Consider the following 12,335-nt stretch of genomic DNA (forward strand, 5'->3'; position numbering starts at 1 on the left):
CTGATTTGGGGCAGTTTCCAGCCAGCAGCCCCTGGTTAATTAACGGGATGTGTTTGACCTTGGCATGCTCGGGGTGAGCCCTGCTGCTCCCTTGTGTTTTTGCCTTTGGATTGGTGTTCCCTGCGCCTGGAATTGTTGGATGGGCAGATCAGGATCTTGTCTGGGAGCTTTGGTTCATCCCCAGGGCTGTGCCGTGCTGTTCTGTCCTCTGTGGGATCTCCATAGTAACGGAGCAGGGGGATGTTGTGCCTCGTATTTTCATCCTGGCTGGAAGCACCGGGGCTGGCCGATATTTGTCTGTATTTCTGCCCACTGCTCCTCTGGAGCATTAGGAGCTTGTGCCTTTGGCTTCCAGGGCACTGCCCCTTCTCCTGGGGGTGTGGATCCAGCTGGGATGGGCAGGAGGAGCCTGGGATGCTCTGGGAATATCCCGAGCACGCTGATCCCTTGTTTGCAAGCAGGAGGAGAGTCCTTGCTCCAGAGCCCCGGTGATTAATGGTGCAAACCCCAATTTCTGCACAGCAAATGGAGAAACCGAGGAGTGAGGTTATTCCAGGGGGTTGTGCAGTGGGTTAGAGCAGGGATGGATGGGATCTTGGGAAGGAATTGTTCCCTGGGAGGGTGGGGAGGGGCTGGGCTGGAATTCCCAGAGCAGCTGGGGCTGCCCCTGGATCCCTGGCAGTGCCCAAGGCCAGGCTGGACATTGGGGCTGGGAGCAGCCTGGGATGGGGAAAGGTGTCCCTGCCCATGGTCCGGATGGGCTTTGAGGTCCCTCCCAGTCCAAACCAGTCTGAGATGGGGATTCTTAGTGCCTTTATGGGAAAGGGGTTTTTTTGGGGGGGTGGGGGGGAAATGCATTTTTAATTCTCTGGGAATTACATTTTCCAAAGGCTGCTTCAGCAAACAGGTGTTGATTCACGCAGCTCCACTCCCGGCGTGTTTGTAGCACAGTAAAGTATGGGAATGAGTCTATTTAGGGGGTAGATAGATATAGAATCACTGCCTAAATTATCGTCATAATTAATAATAGATGTGATGTAATAGATGTAATTAATTATATATTTTATTATATATATTATATTTTATTTTTATATATTATATATAAAATATAAAAATTATATAATTTATATATTATATAATATAAAAAATATATAATATAAAATATAAAATATAAAAAATATATATATATTATTAATATAAAATAACACGGGGACTTTCCCCGTGTTATTTTATATTAATAAAATATATATATATATAATATATGTATTATATATTCTATATATTCTATATATTCTATATATATATAACATCTATTATATATAATATATATTATATATATATATTTTATTAATATAAAATAACATGGGGAAAGTATATAAATAGCAAAGTAAAACCTTTTCACTGGCTCTCATTTTATTTTTGAATTTTTCCTTCCTTTCTTGATTTTTTGGGGGGTTTGGGGGTTTTTTGGTTCCTTTCTCGGGTTGTTTTTTGGTTGTTTTTTAAAATTTGTTTTGGTTTTTAGGGATTTTTTGTTGTTTTTTGGGGTTTTTTTGGTGGGGTTTTGGGAGTTTTTTTGTGTTGGTTTTTTGGGGGTTTCTTTGTGTTGGTTTTTTTGTTGTTGTTGGTTTTTTGGGTGGGTTTTTTTGTTTGTTTGTTTGGGATTTTTTTGGGGTTTTGTAGTTTGGGGAGTTTTTTGTTCCTCTCTTGCTTTTTCCTTTGGGTTTTGTGTTTCTCCCCCAGCTCGGATGAATAAAATCCACCCAGGCACCCCTGACAGGAGCTCCTTTCACACCAAGGATTAAAAATGAAATTCAGACATCCTGCAGGGAGAAGCAGAGCCCCAACCTCCCCGTGCAGTTCCATTCCCAGCTCACGCTGGGCGCAATTCCCCGTCCGTGCCTCTGGCTCCGTCTCCTCCAATATCCGGGCTGGGTGGGATGTTTAACCATAAATACATTGAACTCCCCGATCAAACGGCTCCTGCTGTAAATATTGGGGCCAGCCAGGGTGATTAAATATGAAAAATGACATTTACAGCGAGCTGCAGTCGCTGTGGGAGTGGAGCTTTCACAGATTTTGGCTCTGGGCTGAGCTTTGCAGCAGCCGCTGCAGGAAAAAAATGATAATTCCCAAAAAACCCCACCTGGGAGTTACAGGGGGGATGTCAGAGCCCTCTGTGTCCCAGGAAAAAGTCCTGAGCTTTAATCACAGGACCATGGAATTGGGAAGGCTGGAAAAACCTCTGGGATCATTGGCCCAGCTCCTGGGTCCTTTGCAGGCTGGCTTTGGGGCTGTTTCAGAACGGTTTTGGCAATTTTCTGGTGGATTCCTGTTCACAGTGCAGGAGCTGACGGGGAAGGATTTCCACCAAGTTCCTAATGACGAGGCACATTCCAAGAGAATCAGGGAATAAAGGCTCTGGGCCACCAGCAGCGAGAAGGACACAGAGCTGCCACCCAGCAGGAGAATCTGAGGGGATCCACGAGAACGTTCTGCAGAATCTGAGAGCTCTTGCACAGCACTTACAGAAATAAAGAAATACAGATAAATAAATAAAAACTTCAAAAGAAATAAAGTTGACCACATCATGGCACAACTCTGGAATTCCATTGTGTGCATCTCCCTCGCAGTTCTGGGGTAGAACTGGGGGAGCTCGTCAGGTATTGTTAACGAAGGAACTGATTGCAATGTCCGGGTCCAGCGGTGCCTCTGCCCCCGCACACACCAATAAATGCCCGGGTTCTTTCCCCACGGACAACGTCCCTCCCTCCCATGGCGCGCATCCAGCACACCCTGCTGGGCTCTGGGGGGCTGTGGCACAGGGAGGCCCCGGTGGCCCTGCCAGGCTCTGGCACCTGGAATTGGTCCCTGGTGGCACCGGGGGCTCCAGGAGCTGCCACCTCCAACATTCCAGAGCCTGGAGGGGCCGGGAAAGGGAACAGACTCCAGCAGGGACACCCCGGCCCAGCGGAGCCCCCAGGGCTTTGGGGGAGCCAGGGACAGCTCTGGGGGACAAAAGGGGATGCCCAGGGCATGGGGGGGAAGGGGGAACCCCAAAGGGTCCTGGTGGGGGACACGGGGAGCAACTGAGGGGGAATGAAACCCCTCAGAGGAGCCACTGTGGGGTCACAGGAGGGAAACGGGCATTAATGAGGATACAGGGGTTACTCGAGGTCATTTGGGGTCACTCGAGGTCATTTGGGGCCCTCACCGGGGTTACTTGAGGTCACAGGGGTTACTTGAGGTCATTGAAGTCTTTTTAAATTGATCCAGGGGTTACTTGAGGTCATTTGAGGCCCTGCTTGGGGTTACTTGAGGTCATAGGGGTTACTCGAGGTCGCAGGGGTTACTTGAGGTCATTGGAGTACTTTTTACTTGATCCAGGGGTTACTTGAGGTCATTTGAGGCCCTGACCGGGGTTACTTGAGGTCATAGGGGTTACTTGAGGTCATTTGGGGTTACTTGAGGTCATTGAAGTCTTTTTAAATTGATCCAGGGGTTACTTGAGGTCATTTGGGGCCCTGACCGGGGTTACTTGAGGTCATTTGAGGCCCGGATTGGGGTTACTTGAGGTCATTTGGGGTTACTCAAGGTCATTTTGGGTTACTCGAGTTTTTTGAGTTCCCGGCAGGGGTTACTTGAGGTCATTTGAGGCCCTGACTGGGGTTACTTGAGGTCGTAGGGGTTACTTGAGGTCGTTGGAGTGATTTTTAATTGATCCACGGGTCACTTGGGGCCATTTGGGGCCAAGGGGTCAGACGAGGGCACCAGTGAGAGCTGCAGACACCCGTGAATTCCCCTTTAACCACAGCCCGGATCTCAGGATCAACATTCCCGGTGCTCCCACTCGGCAGCGGCCCCGATCCTGCCCGGCCCCGATCCTGCCCGGCCCTGCCCCCGCTCTCTGCCCCCGCAGCACCGGCAACCTCTGGGGGCGTGGGCTGCGCTTGGGGCTGGGTGGGGGCACGGGGAGGGAAGGGTGCGGCTCCTTCCAGGAGGGAAAAATCATTGTATTGTATTATATTGTATTATATAATATAATATATATATATTATATTATGATTTTTATGAATATGATATAATATAATATATTATATTATATTATGATTTTTATATATATAATATAACATGATTAATTATTAACAGTAATTATAATATATTATATCATAATTAATATAATTAATATATAATATATAGAATTATAATACATAATATAATTATATATAAATATATAATATATAATATAATTATTAATATATTATAATATACAATTAATATACTTAATTAATTATAATTAATATTAAATATTAATTATATTATAATCATTATATATATAAATCATTATATATATGATATATATTATATATAATGATTATAATATAATATTATATAGTGTTATAAATATTACATATTAAGATATAATAATATATAAATAATATCATTATTTATTAATATATTGTATACAAATTACATTACATTATTATGTATTATATATTAATATAGTATAATATTAATATTATAAAACAATATTATATATTGTTACTATATTAATTATCTCATATATATTAATTATATTAATATATTATTATATATTAATTATATTAATAATTTATTATTAATTATATTATGATATATTATATTATAATGTATTCTATATTTTATATACTAACATATATTATTCATAATCTATAACTCATTATTCTTTTATATTATTAATATATTAATCTATAATATATATTAATCATATTATATCATATTATATCATATTATATAATCATATTATATCATATTATATCATATTATATCATATTATATCATATCATATTATCAGCCTTTTGTTTCCCGGGATGGAATTGATGTTTGGGAGACAAAGGCAGAACAGCAGATTTGGGAACGATGGTGGGATTCCAGAGCTGAGCTGGAACTGGGGCGTTCATTTTCCTCGTTCCATCTTCTATCAGAAGCGCTGGGTCGGGGCTGCATGAGAAGCCTTTAAAATCGAGGGGAAGAAAATTCCCGTGGATAGATCCATGCCAGGGAACTGAGGTCAATTTTTGGGGTGGGAATGGGTTTCCTATCCCGTGTTCCAGTGACTCCAGCAGGCCTGGGAGCCCTCCCTGGCATTTGTGGTCTCAGCATCCCGGGCTGGCAGCAGGAGCACATTTGGCTTCCCCCTCTTTGCATCTCCAAAAATGGGAAAAAAGGGGGGGAAAATGGGGGGGAAAAATTGGGGGGGAAATGGGGAAAAATGGAAGGGGGAAAAGGGGGAAAAGGAGGGGGGGAAGGGGGGAAAAAACAGGGGGAAAATGGGGGGGAAAAGGGGGAGAAGAAAAGGGGAGAAGAACGAGGGGCATAAGGGGGGGGGAGAAAAAAGAAAAAGGGGAAAATGGGGAACAAGGGGGATAAATGGGAGGGAAATGGACAAAAGGGAGGGAAATAGAAAAAAATGGGAGAGACGTGTCTGGAGAGCAGCGCATTTCCCGGGAAGTGCTGAGCGGCCCTGAGGACGGAATCAGGAGGTGGGGGCAGGTCCTGTGCGCTGACAGGGAAAAGTTCGGGAATGCCGTGACAGGCAGGAGTGGGATGGACACAAACTCCCTTTGGATGCTCCCCACCGCCTTCCACAGGGCGGGGATTTGAAGGAATGGGATCGTCCCTCTGCCCAGGAGCGATGCTCTGCTGCCGTGGGGTTCCTGCAGCTTTCATCCCGCCCCATTTCCCACCCGAGCTTCGCCACGGGTCTTCCCTGGTGTCCTGCTTTGAAGGACGCCTGTCCGCCCTCCTGGGAACCTTCCTGCCGTGGGAAATACCGCCCCCTTCCCTCCGTGTGGTTGTAACTTTGGAATTAGGGAAAGGTTTGAGAAAAGGAGTAAGAGAATACATAACGAGAAAAACAACACCAGCAAAGGCAAACAGAATCCCAGCAGCCGCCTTTCCCCAGCCGGGCAATTCCCCCTTCAGCGCGGCCGTGGGAACAGCGGGATGACCGCGTGGGTGTGGGGTTTTGGGTTAAAGAGGAGAAAAAAACCCCGAAAGAGCGGCAGAAAACAACGGGGTCCGGGCAGCTCCGGGAGGAGAGAGGAGGAGGAGGAGGAGAGCGGGGGTTGTTTTGGGGTTCCGCGGCTCTCACCTGTCCCGTGCCGTGTCCTGGGGCGGCAGCGGCAGCCGGAGAGGCTCCCTCCCAGCGGGTCGGGTTTGGGGTCCCCCGAGGCACCGAGCAGAGGGTGAGGCTCCCTCCCAGTGCGGTCAGGGGTTGAAATGTGCCAGTTCGAGGGTCGCTCTTGAGGGGCAGAGGCTCACCCACGGTGGGAGAAGCAGTGAGGGACAGGACTCGGTGGTGGCAGCAGCAATCCCACACCAACCCACACCTGTCCCTCTCCGGTCCCCAGGAGAGCCGAGCCCCGCCCCTGACCCCAGCCCAGCCCCCCAGATCTGTGCATTTCCCCGGAGAAACCCCCCAGCCACCAAACTCACCCCCCAGCTCTGCAGCAGCTGCACCCCCTCCTCCCCATCCCGGCCGCAGCTTTGGTCCCTTAAGCACCGTCCTTCCCATCTTTTAGGCAGCAAACGGGAGAAAAATTCCCTGGGAGAAAGAAACAACAACAGCAAAAGAAGGATAAAACCTAACCTTCCACACCTGTCTGTCCCTAACGAGCTGGGGATTGGCACAGCTGGGATCCCACTGCCTTTGGCACTGAGGAAATGGCAGCGCCAAAACGGTGGCAGCAAACTCATCTGAGTGAAGAGACAAAGCTCCGAGGAAGCCATCCAGATGGCCTTTGGAACAGGAATTAATTTGCAATTTAACATCACCTTCATACCAGCCCTGGCAGTGCCTGCTTGGGCCCAGCCCCGCTCGAACGCAGCCCCATCCCCGGCTGCCCCTGAGCAGAATGAAGTGTCTGGAAATAAACTTCCCTTTAAACCCCCTCCGTGTTTGCCACAGCCACAGGTCACCTCTGCTTCGATCTCTGTGCTCTGTGAATTCCAAACCTAAATCATTCCTGCCCTGGCTGCCACAGGATTTTCATCCTCGTTGCTTGGCTTCGGAGGGATTTTGTGGTGCCATTTTTGGATTTTACCCAGCCCCTACGAGTGCTGATTCCATCTCTAATTTAGCCTCAGTAATCCAGGCCCAGCAGGCCAGGCTGGTGGGGAAAGGATAACACAGTGCTCAGAATGAAAATAACAACAATAATCATCGACCATAATAACAATAATCATCAAAAACCAGCCAGGACTCTGCAAAGGAGGAGCGTTCGCACTGAGGAAGGGCAGGTTCCTCACTGGGAATAGTGGAGCTGGTAAAAAGTCTGGAGTTTAGTGGATAAAGTGCCAACCGTTCATTTTAAGCAGGGTTTAAGTGCTGGGCTCTCTGGGCTGTGTGAGGATGCTGGAGGAGCAGAGCTGGGAGCAGCTCCAGGAGCCAAGCTGGGCAGCCCTGGAGGCTCCTGTCTGGAGTTCCTAAATCACCACAGCTCCTAAAACACTGCAAATCCATGGTTAAATCCAGCAGATGGGAATTGCTCATCCAGAAAAATCAGAAACTCGTTTTCATGGACACTGGGGAGCCAAAACTCAGCATTTAGGAGTAAACGTGGGGGCTGTGGCTTTAACGAGCCTTTGGGGGTCAAACTGCTACGGAATATCCCAGGGTCATGGAACATCCTGAGCTGGAAGGGATCCACAAGGATCACCCCAGATCCAGGCCTGCACTGGCAGGATCCCAGCTCTGGCATTGGAAGGGCTCCAGGAGTGCAGGAAAATCCCCCCTGCTCCTTATTTTTGGGGGTTTCCATGTCCTGAATCCCGTGCTGGCAGCAGAGCTCTGTCCCAGGGATTTTTGTGCAGGAATTCCCCTCGATCCTGCCCAGGCTCATCAATCAGCAATGATTCCCAATTTTCCTTTGTTTGGACTGATGCAATCTCTGAAATGTTATAAATCAGGAGAGAGCAGTTATCTTATTCCCCAGGCACCACTCAGGACTAATTAAAGCCTGTAATTAACTGGAGCAAGCCCATGAGGAGCTGCAAGGTAGCGGGAACGCCATTCCCGGACAACGGGAAGAGCATTTCCCGCTGGATTTGCAACCTGAGGGCTGAGCAGGGGACAATAAAAAATGCTATTTTTTCACCCTTTTCTCTCCACCATAAAGCTTTCATATTTAAATATGATGATTAATTTTTTCTAGATGAATTCTGGCTCAAAGTTCTGTTGGTTTTCCGAAAGCACCAGAGCTGATGGACAGACCTGCCCTACCCAGTGCTGGACACACTCAATTATTCCAGGGATTTTTCTCCCAACAGCACCAAAAACCCCCAAATCTTTTATGAACCACCCATTATCATTCCCCTCTGGATAATCCATCACACTCCCTCGCAAAGCTTTGGAGTTTCAGCTCCTGTAATCCCGGTGCTCCTGCAGGAAAAGGCTGGACAGGCCATTTAAACAACTTAAGTTGTGTCTGTAGGAAGCAGGATGGGATTTGGGAGTTTTCCCATTGGTTCCTCTTTCAGGTTGATGGATGCAATACCTGGATTTGATTTAAGCTCTGTGGGAGTTGGGACTGAGTTTTTAAGGAGCAAGGGCAGCTCCCTGGAAAGAAAAATGGATTTTCCAAGGGTTCCACTCGTCTTGCACAGCACAAGGACGCTCAAAATAAATTTTGGAGAGAAACGAGGAGCTGAAATCCATAATTCACCGCAAGGGCTGTTGGTTTGTGCTCTGGGAAGCCTCTGGAATGGAAAAAAAAGCACTGGGAAGCTCTAAATGGAGCAAAATCCCCAGTAAAATCAGGAAGGGGAAGAACAACTCGAGAGGAGTTAGGCAGTGTGGCTGATTAGGGATAATAAAGGGGAGGGAATGACAGCAGCCAGTTTAGGGAGAAATTAATGGGAATCTGCATAATTCCTGCTGCTTTTCCTAGGAAAGATGTGCTCGGGATTGGCAGGGGGGTTGGTGCCTTAAACTTTTGGGGTTTAGAACACAGGCATTGAAAATGCATCAGTGTGTCAAAACCCGTGGACTTTATAGTTGGACCAATAAATATTTCACAGCCTGGACCAGGAACAGTATCCAGGGAAATGCCTCTAAATCAGCCATGGAATGAGAAGAATAATTAAACAATATTTACTTGCAGTTAGATCCAAGCACCTTTTTTTTTTATGCTGAGATTCATTAAATTCCCGGATTCCCTCGTAGTCCCTGAATATATTAACCACGGGAATTCTCCAGCAGCTCATTAAGGGCCCCAAATGCTGTGGATCCCACTGGAATTGGTTATTCCTTACCTTGCACTGGAAATCTTTCCATGCACATCCCTTGGGCCCAGCTCCCACACGGAGCAGACCATGGCCAAAGCCACTTCCCGTGAATTCCAGGGGATTTATAGCGGAGAAAATTCTTTTGGGGACGTTGGGCTTTATGAATTAACCAGGTAGGACTGAAGGGGGAATTTCCCAGCAGCAAAATGAAGTTGCCAGGATGTACAGCTGCATCCAAAGCCATCTCCAGGTGTTTCCATGCCTAAATCCAGCCTTTTCCAAGTGCTTCCACGTGGTTTTACTTTAAAATAATTGAATCATTTAGAACTCTTGAAATGGTACCGTTTGAAAGTAAACTGGTAAATGACTAAAATAACAATTTAAAATTATTAAAATAACAATTAATAAAATTCCATTCCAATGCACAAGTGCTTTTATCTGGTGCTGAAATGGGGAATTCTCTGTTTTCATCCAGACTGGGAATCCAAGGCTTGGAAGTGGTGAATGCTGGGAAAGCTGGGATGGGGTCTCTGCTGCCTGGGCCCATCGTGTCCTATCAGGGAAGGTGAGGTTCCTATGGAGCCCCTGACCCCTCAATCCCATGGAAAACCTGGAGATGGGATCTCCATCTTATCCTAGAGTCATGGAATGGTTTGGGGTGGAAGGAACCTTAAATCCCATCCCCTGCTGTTGGGGACACCTTCCACCATCCCAGATTGCTCCAAGCCCCAATGTCCAGCCTGGCCTTGGGCACTGCCAGGGATCCAGGGGCAGCCCCAGCTGCTCTGGGCACCCTGTGCCAGGGCCTGCCCACCCTCCCAGGGAGGAATTCCTTCCCCTTATCCCGTGTAAATCCCACCTCCACACACATGTGCGGCTCCCTGGTCTGCAGTTCCCTGGGTTTTCCTTTCTTCCCATTTTAAGAGCAGGAACGATGTTTTCCCATCTTTGTGACTTCTGGAAAACTCCATTTTAGGCTTCAAATTGCAAAGAATCCGAGGTTCCTACAAGGCCCCCAAGGAGCCACACCCAGAATTCCATTTTCTCTTGGATAAATCCATCTGGAAGCAGCTGAGTGTGGGCAGGATGAGACAACTCCAGCTTAGTCCCATATTTGAGCAAGGCTGTTCAATAACTGCATTCTTAAACATCTGGGAGTCTGTTCCTTGAAATCCGAGGGAGGCTGGGGGAGCCATCCGGGAGCTTTTGTTCAGCTGGAGCATCCAGGAGTGGGAATCCCAAACAGAGCCAGCTCTGAGAGATTGATGGAATTCTCCAGCAAGAGTTTCCACGCTAATGAGCTCCCCAGGGAGGGTGGGCTGGAGCAGAGGGAGCCAGCTCCGCTCTTCCTTCCCATTGGCATTCCGGGAGTGCAGAGCTCCAGATCCCGAGCCAGAGCTGATCTCCATAAATGATTAACCTGCTGTTTATAGGGGCCGGTTTTCCCGTGAGTCTGGTCAGCCTTGCAGGGCTCAGAAAATCAGGTTTTAGTGCCAGACTCCTCACTAGGCCCAATTTTAGTCCAAAGCCTTGAACAACCCAGCACCTGGGCTTGGTTTGGTGACGGTGGCATGGTGCAACACCCACAGCACGTCCTGACGGAGCACAAGGAGCTTAGGCCTGGCCTAAGGACACACAAGGACTGGCTTAAAACCCCTTTGATAGGGGACAGATGTGCCCTGGGCGTGGCTCAGGCGGAGCTTCAGGTGTGCTCTGGAGAACAGGGGCAGGATGGGACCAGGAGTTGGGAATGTTGAGGAGCATCATGGTCTGGCTGGAGCACTGCATTCCAGAGGGCCATCCTGCCCCAGAGGGACCACCCTGTTCCAGAGGGACCATCCTGTTCTAGATGGATCCCCTCGCTCCAGAGGGACCATCCTGCCCCAAAGGGACCATCCTCTTTTATCTGGATCACCCCACCCTGACCAGACCCCGAGGGCCGAATCACCACAGCTCCTAACACACAGCAAATGCATGGTTAAACCCAGCAGATGGGAATTGCTCCTCTGGAAAAATCTGGGTAAACCATCCGTGCTGAAATTCCACGTTGGGATGTGTGGGGCTGGCTGGGTAATGGGTGCAGCTCCGAGATCACACTGCAATCTCAGATCCCACTAATTAGTAGGGTGAGAAAAATTACCCCGATAGCTTTGTTGATTTAATTCCTGATTTAATTCCTGGTTTTAAGGCTGTTTCCAGGAGGGTTCCCAGGCAATTCTGGGAATGCAGGAGGTCCTGGGTTTTGGCTGCCTTAAAATCTTCTGGCTGGGCAGGGAGTGCTCATTATTCAAGAATCCAGTGGGAATTAACAGCTTGGATACAGGAACATGCCCAGATCCTGCTTTCCCAGCCAGAGCTCTTCATGTCCTTCCTGCTCTCCTGAGGAGCAGGAACAGCTCCTCTCCCTCTCCATCTGCTGGCCCAAGGCCATCCGCCAAGTCCTTGCCATGGGATCAACTCCTGGGAGCACAGGGAAGGACAACCCAGGCTCCTGGGAAGAGCAGAGAGGGTTTTCCCACATGGACAAATCAGGGAGAGGGGCTGGAGCTCAGGAGACCAAATAATTCCCTGGAAAACTGGGGTTTGGAGATGTGAGGGAGCACCAAGGGTTGGTTTTTTCCTCCCGGCATCAGATTTGGGAATGAGTAGGAGAATGTGCTGCTCAGTGCTGGAGCCATCAATCTTTCCAGCTTTATTTTGGGCTCAAAAATCAGGAATTTTGGCACACACGTGTGGCTTTGGTGTGGCATCGTGGGACTCCAAACTCCTTTGGAAAAGGCTTGGAGATGTGGTACAGGAGATGGATTTTTCCCTTTTTTTCCCTTGGAGATAATGTGGCAACTTAACTCTGCAGAATCTGTGGGGCCTCCAGGGTGGAGTGAGGCAGTGTGGAGCCTTTGGAAAATCCAGGTTTCCCAGGAATTCTGTTTCATCTCCCTTCAAACAACCCGGGTGTTCGAAGAAATCAGCATCTTCATTTCTGTCAAAGAGCAGCTCTCGGGCTTCCTGTGCTGGAATAGGTGGATGTTCATTCCCTGGATCACACAGTCATGGAATCAAAAAGACTC

Source organism: Corvus cornix, chromosome 9, assembly GCF_000738735.6.
Source record: "Corvus cornix cornix isolate S_Up_H32 chromosome 9, ASM73873v5, whole genome shotgun sequence".
Classification (NCBI taxonomy): Eukaryota; Metazoa; Chordata; class Aves; order Passeriformes; family Corvidae; genus Corvus; species Corvus cornix.